The following is a 21,686-nucleotide window of genomic DNA, read 5'->3' on the forward strand; positions in this document are numbered from 1 at the left end:
GCCTCGGGCTGGCTTGTAGAACCAAGTCTTAAGTATTTGGAGACACCACAAGCTGGCAAAAGGGCAAGGATACACACCTGAGAACTGCCAGAGCTCCAACTGGGACCAGATCAAAACTTTTCATGCTGCCTGAGAAGTGAAGCTCTTTCCTTGAACACAATACCACATCTTGGATGTTTTAGAAAACCATTGGCCAGAAAACATAGCCCAGGAGTGGGGGACCTGCATTCCAGGCCTGCTAGGACTCTGAGGCCAGGTTAGAACTGTTCAATTTACTAGGTCTGACCAGGCATTTCCATGCCTTTGGCACCACTATTTCATCATTTTGGAATTCTATGGGCTGGAAAATAGAGTTCAAGTCCAGGGGCCAGCACAAGCCCGAGTCAGAACTAGTGCCTGGCTAGAACGTTTTACCCTACCAAAGCAAGATGTACCTTTTTGTATTTGTAGAACACCCTCCTGGGTACTTTGGAACTGTGAACTCAAAGCCTTGGCACTGCACCTCAGACAGATATACATACTGAGGAAGCTAACTGGGTGATACTTAGCGCTCTTTTACCATGAGAGTAGTTTGGGTGTCAAAAGAATTCCCTTAGAGGCTATGGAATGCCCCAAACCATTAACAAAAGCATAGGCATGTAGGCCCAACATAGGGAGCTCCTGGAGCTCTAACTAGGCGTCTAAAGGTCTGGCAAGTGAGTGGTACCCTTGACCCCTCCTCTGATAGATTAACCATCCTCAATGGTGCAAAGTTGCACCCAAGAATAGTGAATAAGGTCAAAGTTTAGGCACTCAAGCCTAACCAGGTATGGGGTCAACAGAAAGGTCAAGCACTTCCATATTTAGAACTATTGTAGCTGAGATGTCTGGCATTGATAAAAAAAGGATGTTCTAAGGTCACTGGTGGGAGAGTAGGCGATTAAAACCTGCGAATAAACCCTGTTAGAGGTCCATTAAGAGCCTTCCCATCAGTAGAGACTACAAGTTCTTTCCAAGCTGGTGGTAAATCCTCAGTGTTACAGAAGGATAGCTAAGATCACCAGAGCCCTGGCATGGAAAAACTGTGAGGCCTGCTGATACGCTAAGTAGGAACCAGCAAAGCCTGGCATCACATGGAAATCCAGGAGCACATCACAAGCAGAGTGAGCACCATCGATACCACAAAAAGGCAACTAGTGTCGCTGGTTGGAGCCTAAATATGGACCCTTCACCCCAAAACAGCAATCGTGGTACTGGGAACTCTAAATCATCAATATGTAGAGCTTTGTTCTTCTGGGAGTCCTCCTGGGCTTCAGGAGCCTTGTCCTGGATACATAGGAGTGACTTGGGTTACAGCCTGGAACTATGGGCAATAATTAGTGACCTGCTCCTAGCACATACTTATTCTTTGCAGGAGCCCTCACTTGCATGTAGATGGATGCCCCTGGTCAGTAGCTGGAACCTGCACATTGAAAACCTACATGTGGATCTTCTGGAGTTCTAGCACAATTGAAAAGCTCTCTAAATGCACATTGAACACAATCATGCAGCGAAATGCGAAGGGCGAAAGGACCATTGCCGACGATAAATGAGTGGGTCACAGATATGCTTTATTGAAATACACAATCACATTTATATAACGAGCTACTACCCCCACAGAGTCGACCCAAAAGTTCCTGGGGACTATATCAGCATTACCTAGTGGGTAAGGAAACCTGGGAGCGGGAAGGTGAAAATGCGCGGAACTGATAGACTACATTAAAGGTTGAGACTCACTAATGGGCTGGGTCTATGTTAACTGAGAACCTCCGTATGATGGAAACGTCAATCAATAACTGGGCAAGTCTCCTATGTGGGATGTATTCTACTTGATTATGTATACCAGGTTTACATATGTGCCATGATATGGTTGTATTCAATGTACTAGATACAACTGACAGAGAAGACAGCTTTTTCATGATTGCTTGTTGTGTTGTTGTTATAAGCAATAAGTAAAATGTAAAAATAAATTGTGCAGAGAAATACCCAGGACCAGTACATGAGGCCGTACGACACTGTTTGGGGACTGCTGGAGTTCCACCTACATTCCTGCGAGAGACTTGCACACCAGGGGAGCCCAGCACATGCTACACCTTCAATGATACAGCCGGAGTCACAGAATAAAACCTAGGTCTGACTACACTGAGACCTGCTGGAATCTTAACCAGTGTACTGACAGAGCCCTCCATAGTAGTCTGAGCACTCTCAATAAGGGAGCCGGGAATCCAGGGGCAGTGGCTGATACACAAGACACCGTCATTTTAGGAGCCCATTGAAAAATGCAGAGGGATACCCCATTCACTAGCAGGAGTCTGGGCCTCTTGGCCCAGCACAAGAACTGCTAGAGCTCAAAACTGGGACCCAGCAGAGCCTGGCACAACTGGGGAGCCCTCACCTGGCAGGTTGTACACTCAATTGTATGGGTGGACACCAAGGGAGATCAGATGATGCCCTCGACAAGGGTCACAGTTGTCCTATACCCTGTGTAGGCCCATTGTCATTTTCCCTATGTTAACATGAGCTTGTTGCAGTCTGCACTCTACTGTATACATGTTACTATACAAATGTATTTTGCTTCGTGCCTCGCTGTATTTTCACACAGAACCTGTCGTTTTTGCATTCTGTTCTTTCCCGGGATTAAGCCTGAACACGGTAGACAAGGTCAAACAACAATGCCCCTTGTTATTCTGATTTGGTAATGCTCTAGGACATAGAAAAAACACATGAATGCAGCTGTTTGGGAACACATACTCATGGTCATATAGGTATGCACAGAAATGCAAATACACACTTGGTGAGGGGTTTTTCAGAGAAGAATATGGTTAAAATGAAAAAATTATTTTTCAATTACAAACACAAATCAAGTATGATTACACATGAGCTGTACAAATCTAGTGTGAGAACACAAGACCAAGAACATTTAAAACCACTTGGATGCTAATGACAAGGGTAACTCGTCATGGAGTGCCCATTCATTTCAATGGAAATTTCATGAAATCGTTTGACATGCCATAGCACCCAAGTGGTTAAGTGTCAGCCCCAATCACAGCTTTTTCAAATGTTAATGAAAATTGATCCATTTGGGTAAGCAAAAGTCCTTATTTAAAATTCATAATATATAAACATCTAATATGAGAACTCCTGTCCAATAACCAAGGTACACAGACCTCTAAGGTTCAGGGCCTTATTTAGAGTTGGATAAACAAGACACTATTAAAACATGGTAGATGTCCTGTCCTCCATAACATAAGTGCCATAGGCTATATTGCCCTTGTAATATAGGCAACTGAACATTTGCCAAGTTTGTGATGGTGTAAGGCAAGCTATCCTCAAAACTCTAAAAAGGCCATGAATCTTTTTTTTTTCAAACAATTTATTTAGCTTTTAGTTACAGTTACAGTAGCGCACTGGGATCGGAAAATCAACAATATGGTAAGTACATGCAGTAAAAAAGGACATCCCCCATGATACATTTAACAGTGCAGTATTTGATAATATGCTGCCCCAGAGTGAGCTACTAAAACCCCAGTCCACAAATGTGAGGGCATTCACAAGCACATGTACAAACAAAAAATAGACTACATACATCTGCCTCTGGCATATTATATCTGCAGCAACAGAATGCATATAGTATCGATGAAGTGAGTGGTGCCTTACGCAGTGTAATAGGCTAGCCTATCCCGGTAGGCACCTTACCGTGGCCAGTTTGCATTGTGGGGGTTTGTTGCTGGGCCTGTAGATCGGCCTGGAAAGGACCCCAGATATCTTTGGGCGTTGAGGTGGGGGGGAGCGTTGTAGCATATATGTCACTATTGGTAGAGCAAGAAGCCATACTCTTTAGCCATCCCTTCACCGAAGGAGCAGACCTACCACCCCAGTGAATCGCCATTTATCTCTTGGCGAGGAGAAAACCGATAGCAACAAATCTGCGCTTAGCCTGCGCGAACTGCGCAACGTATCCCAATAGTGCAATCTCAGGCAACGGTGTCATAGGTATCCCGACCATTTCACTCGTTTTCCTGTGCTGGGCATCCCAATACGCTTGTACGTTCGGACAGGTCCAGGCAAGGTGGGAAAAGTCGGCATTCGGGGCGTGGCATCTGGTTCAGTGATGTGATCTGGAAGGGTATATTCTATGGAGTTTGGACAGAGTAATGTACATTCTGCGAAGAAATTTAAAATGAATCAACTTATGCCGGCTATTTAAGGAAATCTTGTTTGTGACCCCACAGCAGCCATCCCATTGTTCGTCCGAGATCCGCCCACCCAAGTCCACCTCCCAAGCTTTGCGTAGTTTATCCTCATTGATCGGAAGGAGAGAAGCACATGACCTATACAGCTGAGACACAATGTGCACCCCCCTTTCACTGCCAATCACCATGCCAAGCGGAAGGAAGGAAGCGGGCTCCAGAGGGTAATCTGGAAAGGTAGCCCGGAGGGCAGAGTGAATTCGCAAAAGGACAAATAGGTCCATGAAAGAAGCATCCAAAAAGCAGGAGTCATCGTCCGGGTTGAAGGCATGTCCATTGGTCACCCATCTTAATAATGTCAAATTTGAGGCACGTCTTCTGTATCAACTTTTCGTTAGAAATGGATATCAAGTTAGGGTTTGGGAGTGGGAGATCTGAGGAATAGAGTAGTGTAGTGTGTTTGATGCAGCGTAACTGGTCTCAAGCCCAACTAGTGGTCGAGGCAGGTTGGATATCATTGGGATCTCTGGGAACCCACTCGGCAAAACTGCAGCTAATGTGCCTGGTAGGACTAGGTCTGATTCAGGTCAGAGGTAGGGGATTCTGGCGTCTGGGTGGTACCATGCTTGTGCGAAACTACACTGCGCAACTAAATAATATAGTCTAAAATCAGGTGCCCCAAAACCCCCTCTATCGCAGGAGAGCATCATCACCTTCCAGCTCACCCTAGGGTGCCCATCCCCCCCAACACCAATCTTATTAAATGAGATTGTAGTGTTAAAAAAAAAAATCTTTGTGAGAGGGATAGGGATGTTCTGAAAGAAATATAAAAATGTAGGAAGTACGACCATTTTGATGAGGGCGACTCGCCCAGCCAAGGACAGTGGGAGCTGAAGCCATTTCTCAATCTGCGTTTCCAATTTGGCTACGGTGGTCCCGTTATTACGGCGAATAACCTGCTCCACATTTAGATGTATATGAATGTCTAAGTATTTAGAGTACGAGTATTTAGACGAGTCAGTGTTCCATTCCAGAGGGAATCTCAAGCTCCCACTGGACCGAGCCGGCAGTGAGTGGAAAGATTACAGATTTATGCCAATTGATTCCCAGTCCGGAATACAAATCAAAGTGAGATATTTCCCGAATAAGGGGGTCTAAGTTAATCTGGCGGTTGCGAACATATAAAACAGTGTCATCAGCGTATAGCGAGACCAACAGAGGACCCGTATGAAACTGCAAACCTCTGTGCAAGTGCTTCTCTTGAAAGTGTCGTATAAGGGGGTCCATGGCTAAAATGAATAACAGCGGAGACAACGGACAACCTTGTCTAGTACCATGCGATAGTGCGAAGGAGGGGGACAGTGTGCCATTTAGCCTAAGTCGGGCCATCGGCTGACTATATAGCAGGACGGTCGTGGCAATGAACCCGTATGGCATCCCCATTCGCTGCATGATGAATATAAGGAAAGGCCACTGTGACGAGGAGGGCCAGTACGGACCCAATGATAGAAATGCTATGAGCATAGGGACCAAGGATATACCCATCTCACCTCTTTTCCCACAGCAACCCGAGAATTGGAACCGGGCAGAAACAACCCTCTTCTGCCCGGACGAGGAATCAGGACCATATTTCTTTAACTGGGCCGAGTTGACGGAAAACCCCGCCCACTGGAACGTCACAGAGCCGGACCTGGTAAAACCCGGAAGAGAGAACAAGGAGGTGTGTCCTACACCCGGGGAAGAACTCTAAGGTGGAGAAGTTGCCGAGGTTGAGAGAAGACTGCTGAAGGAGGAAGGTAGCCGAGAGGATCCCGGCCGACATGCGACAGAGCCAGGAGGCCAACGACACGGCGCATCACCCAGCCATGCTTCAGGGGAAGCGTGGCTCACCCAGGTACGGGCGCGCAACTCGGGTTGGGAGGGGAGGAAGGTTTTTATACCCCCGTAACTACACCGGCCAGAGTACCATTCACTCCCCCTTCCCGAGCACTACCGGCATGGAGAACTTGCCTGCTTGCTTTCTTTTTGTTTTGTATTGGGCACCGTGTGACTCCTCACTTCCCCTCCCTTACACTGAATATTGCAGGACCCCAGACTGACTACAAGTCTTTCTTTGTCTTTTTATTTCCAAATACTCATGAGCGGCGGCTGACCCCGTGAGCACCCTGGAGTGGAAGAAACGTGGAAAATCCCTTCTGGGAGGGCGCCTTTCCGCCGACAAGGAGCAAGAGCACACTCTTCCTTATTATAGACTCAGCCCAGGCGAAAAAAACTGTTAAAGCCAATAAAAGCTGGGTTACCACCACTCAAAGTCTCTGAGAGTTCCTCCATCCCGCTTACAGCCATTCAAGAGAATCGAACGCATTTTCTGTGTCTAAGAGGATGGCCGCGGCAGGGGGTTTCAGGGTTGATTCTGTATAGTGTGTTAAACAAAATGCGTAGACTAAATGCAGTCGGTCTATGCGGTATAAATCCAGACTGAGCAGGGGAGATTATGGACTCCATTAATAGCTTTTGGCACTATTTTGTAGTCTAAGTTACGAAGTGACAATGGACGATAGGAGCCACATAATAGAGGATCCTTGCCCAGTTTGGGGAGTAAAATAATGACAGCAAAAGCCATAAATCTTCCATGAGGTTTGTCCTTAGTCCAGTCATACTGGTAGCTATTTGCTGTGTGCTTTGGTTGACAAAAAGTAGTCATACATAAGATTGCAGTGCAATTACCAATATAACATATCTGAACTATTCTATAGCAAGTCTCTAGAATTGGTTCAACTTTAAATTTCTTCTTTGGTGTATGCATTAATCTTCCTGGAATGTTCACTTAAGGCATAACACAGACAAGGACTGTTTGTTGCATCCCTGCAGTATGGTATCTCCCAACAATCTTAAAAAAAAAAATTGTTCATCTTGCTTATGCAGTTGGTTTATCACCTTTATGCCTTCCTACGCAGGTACTATCTCGACATAAAAACTGCACTACCCCCTCTTTCAGAAATATGCAATTTGCAATAATCTTTCTTCATCAAGGACAGACTCCACTCCACCGTTGGCACCGCACACATGATTTTATTTCACATTTGGGAATGTGGTTTCTGGCATGGGGTTTCAACTCTAGATTATGTCCTTAAATTCTCTGACATTCTTTATCCTTTCCATTTTATTGAAAAACTTTAGTATGAACGTCACTGTCAGTTGCCTTTGCAGAAAATGTTCCGATTGGAGAAAAAATTCAGATTGCTTTTTAAAATGTATACAGGTCATATGCTTGCGGCTCATCTACCCCAACCAATGACATCAAACTTTTTTTGCTCTGTGTATTCCCAGTCAGTATTACTGGAAATGTTTTCACAAATTGTGAGCCCATCATGCACATTTTCACCAGACACTTGATTTAGACTGCTCATTATGGTTTACTCTTTAAATATACTAATGATAAAAATGATGGCACTAGCAGATGCTGCAATTTAATCTTATTGATTTATAGAGAGATTCACATTTGGTTATTTCTGATATGCTACATGCATGAAAAATGATAAGTGTCAGTAGCCTAATACTGAAACCGTAGCTTACAGAATACCTTTCATGAAACCAGTTCAGATCATTTGATGGATTGTATGTTGGATGCTGGCTTTTGAGGATACAATGTATCATCTGTCTATGTGGTCTTTTTCCTAAACATCACGTCTCATCTTTGTGAAATATTGCTCAAATAACTGGAGGAAAGAGAAAACATATGACTTTACATAGAAAGCATGAAGCAGCATCTGTGACAAAAATATTCATACTCTAGTATTTGAATTGTGAGCAAAAGTAGCATATACACTAGAGAAATTGTACTCATATAAGCAGATTTTAAAACAAGTGTAGAGATGTGAAGACTGTATCCAACATGGTATTGCCTGGTGTGTAAACATTCTATCATTTGTGTGGGTATTTGTAGCTCAGTTCTTTTAACTGAATACCTGGTCTTCACAACTTAAACAAAGCCTTCTACTGGGCTGCGGTTTTGCGGTCTTTCACAGCAGCAATCACAAAGTAGTTTCCCTACTCATCATGGTACGATTAACGTTGCATCCATTTTTCAGCTTGCAAAATTGTGAGATATGCATGATAATTAGATAGTTTATAATTAGTTAAAAGTCCTTTTAATAGAAACTAACTATTATGCATGCATCATGCAGAGCAAACATGAAGGATTCAATGTTGATACACTGTTGGATTTATATCTGTTTTTTTGTCTACATAGCTGAAAATTATTCACAACAGTCTCTGCACATTTGCTTTCTCCAAAAGCAGTAAGCACTGCTTAGGGTTTATTTCTGCTGTAAACTCTTTATACCCAAGAAATACTTGGAAAGACATAGTAAGTGGCAGAGAATTCACAAATGTAATAGTTAAATAACAATAAATCCCCTATTTTGGCATTGTGAATGTGCAAGTAAAGGCAATGTTCTAGTTTACAATCTTCTGATGGCTTGTGCACTTCATAGTTCATAAACTTACCACCTGTGAGTGATTTATTTTGAAACATCTCTATCGATGTTCTGCATGTCCATCACACATTGAGAATGTTGAGTAGATGTATAGAGGTCGTTATCCTGTTTCCTTACATCAGTAGCCATTATGTGAAAATGGACAAATGCTTTATATTTTTCATGTAGGTTATAACTGTCTGCTGTGCCAATCTATGATTTAAGGAAGTTGAAAACCTCCAGTGTGCATTGATGTCCTTTTCGAAGTTTGTTGTTGGTGCATCAGGATTATAGAAGAACAGTAACCCTGCAACATTTTCCAGCATCAATTAAATAAATACAGCTAACAGTTATTATATACTTTTTTGAAAATAATGATTAGTAGTAGTAAGAGTAGTCATAGTAGTACGAGCAGGTTTGCATTACCTCTTGCTTGCCGCTGAAGGAGAGATAGTGTTTCAAATAGTTGCAGAAACCAACAACTTATTATCAGTTCAACATGTTTCCTATAAAGTCCAGCATCATTCATTTTCTTTCCTATAGTTGTCAGCTGCTTTTTTCCACTTCATCTGTTAGATTGAATAGTAAAATGTTTAAGAAAAACTACATAAATGATTTTCTAACATGCATGTGGCATAAGCAGAATTTGGTCATTTAGCTTTAAAGTGGATATAATTCTGCTTGTTCATCCTTTTATCTCAATTGTTCAGTCTCCATGTCCACTTCAAATGCTCTAAGAAGTCTCAAAATAAGGGATATATTTAACCGTTAAAGCAAAGAGAAGCTGCAAACAATAAAACGCAGGCTTCCTCACATGGAGGTGTTGGACTTGACCCTATTTGCAGGTTCACCCCTGAACTTTTGCCTTAAGGTCTGACATGGTTGTAGTGATTTTAGGCCTCTGGGTACTTTAGTACTGTGGCCCAGTGTAAATTGCGTGCGCGCTCTGAGTGCATGTGGTGAGATTGGCCTGCCCTCCGATAGGAATGCATGGGGGATATGTATGTCCATGGCCATTCCTGGTACTAGAGGAGTGCAGGGGCGGGTTTAGTATGTATGAACTTGTGAGGATAAATGCTGTGCAATGGTGTGCGCAGATTTATGGTGACTGGTGGAGAAATGCCACTTTTAGAAGTCGCCATTTCTGTGTACTGTGTGTCTGCCTGCCTGATGTGAATTGCATGTCTGGCTTGTGATTGACAGGAGCTGAGAGGTGTGGGTAGCTCCAGGAGCCAGGGGGAGTCTTCCCAGTGGTGAATAGAGAGACCTGCATGCAGATGGGAGGGAGGAGTTGCACCTGGGACCTGAATAGGGATGTGCCTTCCCTCCACAATGCTGGCTCCGCCCCCTGTGGTGCATCTAGTCACTGAGCCCCCACCTGACAAAGGAGAGAGGAGCTGAGCAAAACAAAGTGCTCCAAAGCTCCCCTAAACCAGTTCTGACTGGTATTCCCAAGCCCTGTGCTGTGACACAAAGGAAAAGGGCATATAAATATAGGGCTGTGACTGCATGCAAATGTTGCTGTTCTGTTCCTGATTCTGACGGAGGGGGACTTGCTGCTGCTAGGGCCCAGGAGAGACCGCCATAAGGGCTGCCTGCATGATGGAGGGCCCTGTGTGCCTGCCACTGGGCCCAGCTATGCCCCTTCCTCTCTAAGAACTTACTCTCTTTACTCCTGGACTTTTGCTTCATCTAGCGCCTGGGAGTGCTATCTTTTAATTTGCCCAGCTGATAGAGAGCGTGGGCTTCGCAGCGCATAGCGGCAGCCCTTTTGGATGGAATCCCCAGCGTAGGGATTCCCTCGCATTGTGCCTTTTGCGGGTGCCCACCCCGCTGGTGTGCTCACTAGTGGATGCCTCCCGCTTATCAATCGCAATTGTGGGTGCCCATCCCGCTGTGTATTTTGAATTGAAGCGGTAACCCACCCCGCATTTCACCGCTGCAGCCCAAGCCGCTTTTTGCACTTCTCCAGGCCGCTACCAGAGCGATCCGGAAGACAGGCATAATTACCTGGTTGTGGGCAGGGCTTTAGTGCGCGCCCCCGGAAGTAACTGGGCCTCCCGTGTGCTGTGGGAGACCCGGATGTTGTTATAAGCCAGACGGGAACCCACCCGCACTGGCGCCCCATTGAAGAATCCAGGCGGGGCTCCTGTGATGAGGATGGAGCCCCGCATGATGAGGTGCCACACTGCCGCATCAGAGGAGACCAGGAAGTGAGGAAGGCTCGTAGGCGGGGCTCCCGCAGCCATGAGGAGAGCCCCGTATGTGGCAGAGAGACGCCATCAAGTTTTCCCCGACCGGTGGAGAAATTGGTGTCCCACCACAGAGTCCGGAAAAGTCCCAGGCGCCTGCCTGAAGTCAAGACGAGAAGAGGAGCCCAATCCAAGCCCCGGTGAGTGGGACTGAGACCGATCTCTTTGCCATGGGGGTTCACAGGCACCCGGGCAGTGTCTGTATTCCCTGAGCGGAACCGCCGTTGCGGGCCCCTCCAACGGGGGGCATATTTGTTGATTAGAGGGCCCGGGCTTCCCCAGTCTGGCTATGCTCTCGCAGTTGCCCCGCTTGACAGTGGGCAACTGCCACAATAGGGTGAATATTAGTTATTGAGAAGCCCCATGGAGGGGGCCAAAGGGCACCGTATGTTAGGGCCCTCTTTTGATTTACAGCTGCCCTGTCTTGCTACAGGGCAGTTGCCACATTTTTGGGGGCATGTTGTTTGGAGAGCCCGTGTGCTCCAGCGAGGGGGCAATGTGATTCAAAAGCCTCTTCCCTACTCACAGCTGCGCCGCACCAGCGCGGGCAGCTGCAACATTGGCAAATTGTTCCAGAAGGCACAGTGGTGCCAGGCCTCATTTTAATATTCCTAGCTGCCCAGCAAGTAGTGGGCAGCTGCACGGTTTAGGTAATTCTATCTTTGGGGGCATATTTGAAATTAGGAGTGAGGTGTACTCCTGTGCCCCATACTTTCCCAGATGCGCAGCAATTAGTGCCAGCTGCAACGTTTAGGTCTGCACAATTGTGCACCCCTGAATTCTGCTGCTTTAGCAGCGAGCCCTGACTTTTGGGACCTAGGGCATCTAACCCCCTGAGAGATGGCCAGTTGGCCAGGGGAACAGTGCGGTTTGTAGGGCGCCAGGCCCTAATGTGAATATGAGGTGCTAGGAAATGTAATGTATGTAGTATGATTTATGCACCCTGTTCTATACCTCTAAATGTAGTTTTATGATTATGAGGTTGTTTTGCATATTGTGGTTTATGCTAGTGAGATTATGTTCCACTGAGATTATTTCCTAATGTAGTTATATTTAGGAGGTTAGGGTCCAATGAGTTTAGACTTGTGCGAAGACTGCCTAATGTGTTTATGCTGGTGAGGTTGGCGCAGAATGTAATTTGCGCCTGATGTGATACTGTGCATAATGTAGTTTATGTTACAGGCTGATGCTAAGTACAGTGATTACCAGTGGTTACTGGTTGTACGTTTATGACCTGTTTTACTTTTACTAAGTTCGCTTTGTGATGGTTCTGACAGTGCTCCAGTGGGCCCTGTCCGGTGTAAATAATCCCTTGGTGATATGACCCATTGCCATGTGGCACCATGTATATTATGTGTTTACTATTCTAATGTGTTATTAGACTACAAAGGCTATTTTTGATATAATCTTGTGTGGAGTTCCTTTTGTAGTGTACTTGGGATGTTGTGCCTCTATTTTCTCTAATTGCTGTTGCCTGGGTTTTTATTTAATTTCCCCCTGTGCCGTGCCTTAAGTTTTTTCCCCGCCCGCTCCCCGCATTCCTCTCCCGCCGCTGCGTCCCCTGCGGCCCCGCCCCCCTCCTCTCCCATTCCCTTCCCGCCTCCCAGCTGCTCCTCCCTCCCTCCACCCCTTCTTAATGCAGGACGCTGAGCGGGTGCGCTGCGCGCCAGAGGCAAGCCCGTCTGCGCCCGTCCGCGCCTGGACCGCGCCCAGCGCCAGGACCCCTGGACCCCACGCACCAGACCCTGACTCAACTACGACGCCGACTCCCTCCACGCTCTCAACACCGGCCGAGACCAACGCTGCATCCAGGCCACCCCGAAACTCACCTACGGACCCTTCTCCTGCCGCAGCTGCAATTTCACCTGCAACAGAACCACCAAACCATCAAGGACCAGACCCAACCACCTCCGCTGCATACTTCTCAACACCCGCTCCGCACGCAGACACGCCGTCGAACTCTGGGACCTGCTTAACACCACTGCCCCGGACGTAGCCTTTCTGACCGAGACGTGGTGGAACGACTCCTCTGCACCAGACATCGCCATTGCCATCCCAGACGGCTAAAAGATCACCCGCAGAGACCGCGCCAACGGCATTGGAGGAGGAATTGCCATCGTCCACAAGTCCAACCTCAAGGTCACCACCCACACAGATGGCACCCTCAACATCGCCGAACACATGCACTTCCGGATCCACACCGACCCCAACATCACCCTCAGAGGAACGCTCGTCTACAGAACCCCCGGACCCCGGGCCCAGTTCAGTGACTCCATCGCCGACCTCGCCAGAACCCACGCACTCGCCTCCACGGACTACATCCTCCTCGGGGATCTGAACTTCCACCTCGAGAACAACAACGACGCCAACTCCACCACGCTGATCGACAACCTCGGCCTCAGACAACTCGTCACGACACCCACCCACGCCGCCGGTCAAACGCTAGATGCCGTCTTCTCCACAAGCACCCACGCACCTTCGACCACAGCACCGAACCCCACTGGATCGACCACCGCTGCATCCACCTCACCTTCAAAAGACCAACCACACACCACCGCACCCAACACCTGCCTCGCCGCTGCTGGAGCAAAGTCACCGAAGACCAGCTGATCACCACCCTCTCCCAGAATCCACCCACCGACCTCACCAATTCAGACGCCGCAGACCGCAACCTCAGACAGTGGATCGACGATTGTGAAACCCCCCCCCAACAGCCATGCCAGCAAGAGAACCACCTGGTTCACCGACTAGCTCCTGGCCTCCAAGCGTACATGCCGGAAACTGGAGAAGAAATGGCTCCACGAACGTACACCGGACAACCACGCAGCCCACAAGGACGCCACCCGCAAACACCACCACCTCATTAGATCAGCCAAGAGGTCCTCCTTCAAAGACCGCCTCGATAACAATGCACACGACAGCAAAGAGCTCTTCCGCATCGTTTAGGACAGAGGTCTTCAAACTTTTGGATGCCGAGACCCCCTTGTAAAACCTTTTTAGGCGTAAGGACCCCCTTCCGACAAAAGTTTCTAGAAACTGGTACTCCTCATCATCAACAACTATTGACAACTATATATGCGGCTGTTAGACCTTATCACACCCATCCATCCATTATTCATCCACCCACACTTTCACACATCCATCCATCCTTCATCCATCCACCCTTTTATCCTTCCATCCATACATCCATCCTCCCTTTCATCCTTCCATACATCCATCCATCCTTTACCCATCCACCCTTCCATCCATCCATCCATCCATCCATCCATCATTCATCCATCCATCCATCCATCCATCCATCCATACATCCATACATCCATACATCCATCCTTCATCCACCCACCCTTTCATCCATCCATCCACCCATCATTCATCCCCACCTTTTCACACATCCATTCATGCATCATTCATCCATTCAACCTTTTATCCATCCATACATCCTTCCTTCATCCATCCACCCTTTCATCCACCCTTTCATCCTTACATCCATCTGCCCTTTCATCCATCCATCCATCCTTTCATCATTCCATCCATACATACATCCTTCATCCATCCACCCATTTATCCTTCCATCCATACATCCATCCTCCCTTTCATCCTTCCATACATCCATCCATCCTTTACCCATCCACCCTTCCACCCATCATTCATCCACCCATCATTCATCCACCCATCATTCATCCACCCACCCTTTCATCCATCCACCCATCATTCATCCCCACCTTTTCACACATCCATTCATGCATCATTCATCCATTCAACCTTTTATCATCCATACATCCATCCTTCGTCCATCCACCCTTTCATCCTTCCATACATCCATACATCCATCCTTCATCCATACATCCATCCTTCATCCACCCACCCTTTCATTCATCCATCCACCCATCATTCATCCCCACCTTTTCACACATCCATTCATGCATCATTCATCCATTCAACCTTTTATCCATCCATACATCCTTCCTTCATCCATCCACCCTTTCATCCTTCATCCATACACCCTTTCATCCTTGCATCCATCTGCCCTTTCATCCATCCATCCATCCACCCTTTCATCCTTCCATCCATACATACATCCTTCATCCATCCACCCTTTCATCCATCCACTACTTGGTCCATGCAAGGAGAACATGAATAAAACAAATAGCAAATTTCATGTTAATGACTAATAGCAACAGACATAGGCAAGCATTGTGCTCAAACCATAAAGTAGGAAGCAAATGCACACCGTTTGCATTTTAATCCAGAGTTAGTCTTTCCAAAATCGCTCTAACCCAGAGGTTTTATACAGCTCTTCGCAGGAGGCACATTAACGTACTCAAATATCTTCCCATAATGTGTGTACTAACTTGCAGAACGCGGCTATTAGCCATGAGTTTTTACCTGTCCACTTGTGCCAGCAGCGCTGAACTGGAGGTGGCTCCCAGGCGCTATAAATCATTATCAAGGGCAGTTGTGTGTAAAATCAGGCTGTTTACTTTTACGTTAATCGCTGCAGGATGTTTGTTTTCCTTATTCAGTATCACTTTCGAGTCTCATTCCAGGCACACTGACCTACAGCCCGGCAGTCCCGTCTACCTGCTTGCTTATCTTGTATTTCCCCCGTAGGCCCCATCCTCTTCCCCAGAAAGGCTCTGCCTGAACTGCTAATAAATGTGCTACACCTTGCACTTTTCCAGCCTCTGGAACTCCAGCTTTTAAACTGCAAGAAAAAAGCTGCCTCTGATTAGAAATCCCTGTCTGCAGCATGATGCCCTTCACCCCCTGGTATTACCATTATTATTGTGTATCAGTCCATATTAGTTTCCAAACTGTGTGCTTGGGGCACATCTTTTCGCGGCGCCCCTGGCTACTTTCAATGGCGCACTGGGGTGCCCTACAGCCTCCTCCCGAGCCACCCCACCCCACTCCCCCCTCGTGTATGTGAGCCGGCTGAAACAGCTTGGACACACACAAAGCCACACCAGAGTACTTCACAGGTCTTTAGAAGACCTTTTACTTGTTAATGAGGCTTTTGTTGTTTTTCACGCCTCGGTCCGAATTAGGCCTCCGCCGTGCGCACCCTCAATCAGCCCGACGCCCTTAAGGCAAACTGTCAATCTGCGACCCCCTTCCCAGGAGTCCACGACCCCCCTGGGGGTCGCGCCCCACAGATTGAAGACCTCTGGTTTAGGAACTCTGCAACCCCAGCGCCAACGCCAATGACATCCCGCCCTCACAGGAACTCTGCGACTCCCTGGCCATCTTCTTCCACTGCAACATCGCTGACATCCACGACAGCTTCAACACCACGACCGACCCGACCTCGCCAGACTTCACCCCTACTCCGAACACCAACAGCGCCAACAGCGCCAACCGCCTGACCTCCTGGTCCAGCGTCAGCGACAACGAGACGCGCAAGGTCATGAACTCCATCCACTCAGGTTCTCCGACAGACCCGTGCCCACACCACATATTCAACAAGGCAGGCGCAGCCATCGCACCCCAACTACGGAAGGTCATCAACATCTCCTTTGAAACAGCGACATTCCCGCAAAGCTGGAAGCACGCCGAAATCAACGCCCTCCTCAAAAAGCCCAAGGTGGACCCCAACAACCTCAAGAACTTCAGGCCCATCTCCCTGCTCCCGGCGAAGGTCATCGAGAAAATCATCAACATACAACTGACCCGCCACCTCAAAGACAACAACATCCTGGACCCGTCCCAATCCGGATTCAGACGAAACCACAGCAGCGAAACAGTCCTCATCACCGCCACAGACGACATCAGGCGCCAATTAGACAAAGGCGAGACATCAGCCCTCATCCTCCTGGACCTATCGGCCGCTTTCGACATGGTCTGCCATCACACTCTAAAAGCACGCGTCCAAGAAGCCGGTATCCAAGAGAAGGCCCTCGACTGGACCACATCCTTCCTCTCCGGCAGGTCCCAGAGCGTCCGCCTCCCACCTTTCCGATCCGAAGCCACCAACATCATCTCATCCTCTTAAACACCAAGGACCCACACACCGCCAAAACCAACATCCACGACGGAATGAAGGCCATCGCCGACTGGATGAGGAGCAGCCGTCTGAAATTGAACTCGGACAAGATGGAGGTCCTCATCCTCAGACCCAACCCTGCGGCCGACTCCCGGTGGCCGACCACTCTGGGAACAGCACCGACACCCACCGACCACGCTCGCAACCTAGGATTCATCCTCGACTCCTCCATGTCCAAACAGGTCAACGCCGTCTCCTTCTCCTGCTACAACACCCTCCGCATGCTCCGCAGGATCTATAAGTGGATTCCGACCGAAACAAGACGATCGGTGACACAGGCCCTCGTCACGAGCAGACTGGACTACGGCAACGCAGTCTACACCGGAATCCCACCCAAACACCTACGACGACTACAGCGCATCCAAATGCCTCCGCCCGACTGATCGTCAACGGCCCTCGCCACATCACCCCCCCACCTGAAAAACCTACACTGGCTCTCCGTCGACAAGAGGATCACCTTCAAACTCCTCACCCACGCACGCAGAGCACTCCACAACGCCGGACCAGCCTACCTCAACAGCAGACTCAGCTTCCACACCCCCACACGCCAGCTCCGCCAGCCTCGCCCTCGCCGCCGTCCCCCGCATCCAACGAACAACCTCTGGCGGTAGATCCTTCTCCTACCTCGCCACCAAGACCTGGAACACCTTACCTACCTACCTACGGCAGACCGAAGACCTACTTGCCTTCAGAAGACTCCTCAAGACCTGGCTCTTCGCGCAGTAGCGCAGCTCCCCCTCCCTCTTAGCGCCTTGAGACCCTCACGGGTACGTAGTGCGCTTTACAAATTTCTGTTTGATTGATTGATTGATTGCTGTGTGCGTGCGCAAATGCTTTACCCATTGCCACTGGGATAAGCCTGACTGCTCGTGCCAAGCTACCAATGGGATGAGCATGGGTTATCTTTGGCTTGTAACTCCCTTGCCCTGACTAGAGTGGTGGTCTCTGCCTGGCTTTGGCGCAAGCCTTAGCGAACCAGAGATCCCATTTCTAACAGAGGTATAATATGCATGGATGGAATAGACACCCTCCCAAGGTTTAACATCATTTGTTAGTGAAATAGAGACCATATAATATTAGGCATGACTTCTTATAATTCAGTAGTTATGAAAACAGATTTGATGATTCTGAAGGTGACATACTAACAATAATGATAGAAAATATTTTACTCACACAAGAACTTGATCAACAGGCTTTTCAATAGCAAAACATTCATTTGTTTCCAGCATATTGATAACAATATTTCTGTTCTCTTTACTGAAAATAGCCTTGAGATTGCCATAACTATAGCCTTCCCTTCACAGCATGTGCAATAAAAGATTGTCTTGCCTCCTTTGCTACTGTTTCAATCTCTTCAGCAGTGCTTCCCTTCAAAGTAGACCCTGGCCAAGTGAACCAACAACTGCTCACAATTTTTAAAACATTTGGTGCAAACCAGAGGAAAGCGACCGGGTTTGCTGGAAAGAAAATAAGAAAGCCACACAGTTAGAATAACAATGTAAGACAAATACCATTCATTATATTGCTCTTAATAGACCCTAAAATAAAAATACAAGTATTAAAACATACCATTTTGAAATATAGCAAAGGCATAACAACCCATGAAGAACACAGCTATGCATGGCATTACATGTGGGTACAAATGAAACAATTGAAAATGTGCAGGATACCCCCATTATGTGTTGCAATACCATGGAGTAAAGGCAACGTATGGGGAAAATAATGCTACAGACGTTCTAGATTAAATCTTGTTTATCAGAATCTTAAAAGCTAGATGTCCAATGCAAATATTATAAAATGAAGTGAAAATGCTAATTATGTGGACTGCACCAGAAATGGAATGACTATAGAAATAAAGGCATATTAGAAATAAAATACAAGTTAAAAATAATAGTGTTAAAAGAAAAGATCTCCTCAACATTCTGCAATTTAAATTAGGTTACTTTCTTTTGTAGTTCATGGAATATGAAGCAAATTGTACTGTATTTGTGCAGACGTCTCAGCGAAAAAGTGAAAACTAGCATGAAGTAAATCTAAATTGTCAGCCTCTTGCTTATGTGTAACAAGCATGAAAATTGACATACTAGGTCGAAATGATCTCACAAACATTTTGCATTTCACATTAGGTCTCTATTGTTTGTGGTTCATGAATTATGAAGCAAACTGTATGGTGTTCTTTGATGACTTCACAGCAAAAGGCTTTAAGATGCATACACTCAACAAAATATTTAATCCTCTTTCTTCATACAAAAGGCATGTAAATGGGCAACCAGGGAGTATTTATGTCCAACATTCTGCAGTGTAAATTAAGTCTATATTTTATGGTTCATGAATTATGAAGCAAATTGTAAGCTGCTGCTCTTCTTGCCAGCTCCGGGATATCCCTTGATTAGATGCATCATCAAGCCTTCAAAAGTCAGATTTCTCATAGCAGAAGGTCCCATGTTTCCTCTTATCCTAAAGCAGGTGTAGGAGTAAGTGTCCCATCCCACAAAGTTTAGGTTGTGTTGTAGACAAATACAAACAGGTTCCCTTTTCCAGTTCTGTCGATTTCCTCTTTTCAATATCCATTTGGTGATTTCTAAGCTTATGCCTGTGGTTGATGTTATTCTCAGTGTTTATATATTCTGATAGAGAATAATTCCTCTGTAGCATTTGGTCTAGTTACATTCTGAATTATGCCAGTTTCTCTGTTTTCTAGTGGGTTACATATCGGTTTATTTTCCTTAGGTAGCATGTTCAATTATCCTATGGGAAGTATCTGACCCAGCCTCTGATATGTTACTGGCTACCACACTGTTTTTTGTTGTTTTAACAACAGATTTTATTGATTTTCCTAAGTACCAGATGGGCCAAGCCCAGCAAGCAACGTACATTTGAAGAGCATATTGTAGAAAGTCTAAGTACTGCGAATTTTCCACCGTAAAGGTCTGCGGAACATCAGGCCAGGAAAAAAACAGCACCCCCCTCCCCAACCACGCACCATACATACCATCAAAAACATAGTATAAACACATACAATGGGTTTCCATCTACATCTGTGTAACTATCACATCAAACTGGCAAGTAATTTACCACTAGCCGTTCAAGAGGGACTCGGTTTACTTGCTGCGTTATTAAGGACAAGTTTGACCCACCTGGCCCAGATTTTCCCATGCTTCTGCCTGAACACCGCAATCTCCACTGACATGCACCTATCCACAGCCTTTTTCCAGTTTTCTACACATGGTGTGGACGTAGCCTTCCAGTGATGTGCAATATGAGGTCCAAGAACAGGAGGTGTCTTTTATATCTTTTTCCCCCAATGTCTTCTGTGCTGTGTATGTGTGCCAATCTGGGGTCTGCTGGGATGTTCCATGGCAATACCAGCCCCATGCAAGACAGAACACCCGACCAGAAGTGTTGCAGTGCACAGCAACTCCACACCGTATGGAGAAACGACCCCTTTTCCGAGTCACAGCAGAGACTTGTGGGGGACTGAATAGCCCCCATCTTCCAGAGGCGGAGGCATGTGTAATATATGCTGTGGAGGTATTTAAATTGGATCAGTCTGTATCTAGGGGAAACAGTGGAATACTTAGGGCTAACCAGCGCCTCTGCCCAATCGTCGTCTGTCAGGTCGGGCAAGTCCACCTCCCATGCCGCTTGGGTCCGATGTATAGTTGTTTTTAAGTGTGTAGTAAGGGTTTGATAAATTTGCCGGATTTTGTGGTCTCCCAGATCCACCATCAACAACCGACCCTCCAACGGGTGAAACTCAGGTAAAGACGTGAGACGCCATATCAGGCGGGACAAGGCATGGTGGAGTTGTAAGTACCTATGGAACTGTGATTTGTGAACTCCTCCTGCAGCCTCTGGAAGGACTTAAGCGTGGACCCCTGCATATTATCTCAGAGAGTGGATATCCCAATATCGTCCCACCTACGGAACCCCACTAGTGTCGAGACAGGCCGGAGGTGTGATCCCTGCCAGAGAGGAGTAGCACTGGTCAGCACACGCCACCAACCCATAGACCAGACCACCCACCTCCACATCTGAATAGCTGTCTGGCAGGCCGGGGGAAACGCCTCCAAGGACGAGCAGCGGTACCAGAGGTGGAGCAGCGGGGTATCCGCCATGAAGACCCTTTTCACGGCATAGGCCGGGTCCACCCGAGAGCCATACCACCATTCATTGTTAACCAGGAGATGCGAAGCCCAGTAATACACCTGAACGTCGGGCACCTCAATCCCACCGTAGTAGGTAGACTGGATACATGTTGCAAGCGCCACTCGGCCCCCCTCCCGCCGCCCCCCCCCGCGCCAGAGGAACCTATTCAGGAGTGCATTTATTTGGAGAAACCACGACGGGGGGGGATAGGATACGCATAACTCTGCAGCCGATACAGCACGGGTGGCAGAGACACCATTTTGTAAATGTAGGACCTGCCGTATAGCGAAAGGGGCAGGTGGGACCATACTGTTGTTTTGTCATGGACAGCGGGAGCAGCGGGGCGATATTGCGGGACCAAGCTTCGTTAGGACATCGTGTGATATATACCCAGAGGTACTTGAAGTCTGCGTCAGCGACAATCAGTTGCGAGGCCCAAGCCTGAGTCCTCTGCTCGCTGCAAATGGGGAACAGGATAGGTTTGGACGGGTTAATGCATAGTCAGAAGTCTCCCCAAAAATCTGCAGTATTTGGAGCACATGTGGCCCGGAGGCCC

This window comes from Lissotriton helveticus, chromosome 7, assembly GCF_964261635.1.
Source record: "Lissotriton helveticus chromosome 7, aLisHel1.1, whole genome shotgun sequence".
Taxonomy (NCBI): Eukaryota; Metazoa; Chordata; class Amphibia; order Caudata; family Salamandridae; genus Lissotriton; species Lissotriton helveticus.